Consider the following 2,049-nt stretch of genomic DNA (forward strand, 5'->3'; position numbering starts at 1 on the left):
CTTGGGCAGTGATCACAAGCCACAAGGTAACAGTCTTTTAAAATGACTTCTATAGACATTCAATTTCAGGTAACATTGTGTTATGGTAATTAGTGGAGTTTTATATGACAGTCTTCCTTTTCTCTGAGTATTTGGGAGACATCACACTTTGGCTTCCTGATTGTGGATGATATTCACTAATTTTCCAGGGACTTTTGAGAAATTAAAATACGAATATGAACAAAGATTTTGGATGTCAAATTCATCAGCTGTAATCATATTATTCCAACAGCTTTTTCTATCATTAATGGTTAGTAGCAAAAGTTTTGAAGTCAGACTTTTGGGATTGAAATCTATTTCTTTTACTAGCTATATGACCTTGAACTGATTATATAAACTCTGTTAGTTAGTTAGTTAGCTAGTTAGTTAGTTAGTTAGTTAGAAACTGTTTATTTTCCACCAACCTCATTTCACTTTGTTTGCTTCTGTGAAAGGGCAGCTCAAGAGCACTCAGCAGTTGATCTGCCCTTTGGGTGGCCGGAGCAGGGGGAGCTGCAGACCAGTCTTCAGTCTCAGGCTGAGCACTCCAGTCTTCCATGGGGAACTGCTGAGGAGGCCCAGAGGGCACCTACATGCTTTCAGACCAGTCTGCAACTTCAGAATGAGTAACACTGAACTCAGGATCTGGAACAGTCCATTTACCCTGAAATTCCTCCTTGGTCACAGCCTTGTCAGCAGTGGCCCGCTCTTCCTTTTCAATCTCTTCAGGATCTCTGTAGAAGTGAAGATAAGGCATGACATCCCATGAGTGCTTACAGGAAATGGTGCCACATATGTGCAGAATTTCCCAGGCCAGCATCCATCACATCAGACCCACTGAGTGAGCCCCCTTTTTGTTGCAAGGGATGGCCATGTCCATGTAACACAGAGGACAGTCTGTGTTTCACAAAGCAGTGGTAAGCAGGTGAACATAAGATGGTTATGTGAAGCTGGTGGTCGGCTCTGGGATGTGTAACCGCCAGAAGTCACTGCTCCTGGAAGGCTGCCTGGATCTGGGTAGTGAAGATTCCAGGAGGGAGTGACCAGCAGTAGGAGTGGCTCTCGTAGCAGCGGCAAACTTCAGCCAGTCACTGGCCAGTATTCCTAGATGACGTGACACTAACATCAGCTGGGTTTTCAATGGCAGCAATGGCACAGGCTACCAGCAGAAGCTTCTCCCAGGTTCGCTTCAGATTGGTCATATAGATACCATCACTTTTCCTTTTGTAGATGTCTATTCCATTTGGAAGTCAAAGTTGGTGCCACCTAAGTGGGTTCCTACTGCAAGGAATTTGAAGACATCCTTCTTCATTTGGAGGAGAGGCTCCAGATATTGTACAAGTTTCCCTTTAAATTATGACATGAACACAAAGCACTGCATGGATCCCTCCCTGGCTAGCACAGAAGACGTAAATTCTGCTTTAATTCTTTTATATGTAAAAAAGAAATAATGGTATTTACTTCATAGGGCTGTTACAAGAATTAAGTGAGGTAATCATATACAACTCTTAGAAAAGAGCCTAGCACAAATTAAGTGCTGAATGTTAAACGTTATTGTTTTATTTTTTTAATAGACTCTGAGATAGTTTTGCACCAATTGTTGATTTGAAAGAGTAGGGACAACTTATAAATGAAAAATAAATTTAGTTATTTTCTGTGGTAGTGTTTAAAGGTAATATATGCTTTAAACAAGACAAGAGGGTTACTTTATCTTCCCTTTCATGGTGACTGAAAATGTGATTTAGATCTACCTGATCAATCAACAAAACCTGAGGGAATTATTTTAACTCTGGGCATTAAGACCACAGAAGCATTAATAGCAAATAAATCAGGTCTTTCAAGAAAATGCCCTATAGTTAATTATTTGATGGCAATAAAATTCCCATTTTATTTCAATTAAAAGATTATATGTATGTATAAACACACACATGCACACACACACACACACACACACACACACACACAAGAAGAACCTAGACAGGAGTGCCTCAGTTAACGTTATGAATCTAGTTCCTCCTTCTTATTCATTGA

At 40.3% G+C, this 2,049-nt stretch overlaps 1 pseudogene; it reads right to left on the bottom strand.

Annotated features, from left to right (window-relative positions):
* Positions 1–409: 409 nt before the first annotated feature.
* Positions 410–1,815, bottom strand: LOC115302104 (annotated as a pseudogene).
* Positions 1,816–2,049: the final 234 nt, after the last annotated feature.

This window comes from Suricata suricatta, chromosome 1 (genome assembly GCF_006229205.1).
Source record: "Suricata suricatta isolate VVHF042 chromosome 1, meerkat_22Aug2017_6uvM2_HiC, whole genome shotgun sequence".
Lineage (NCBI taxonomy): Eukaryota > Metazoa > Chordata > Mammalia > Carnivora > Herpestidae > Suricata > Suricata suricatta.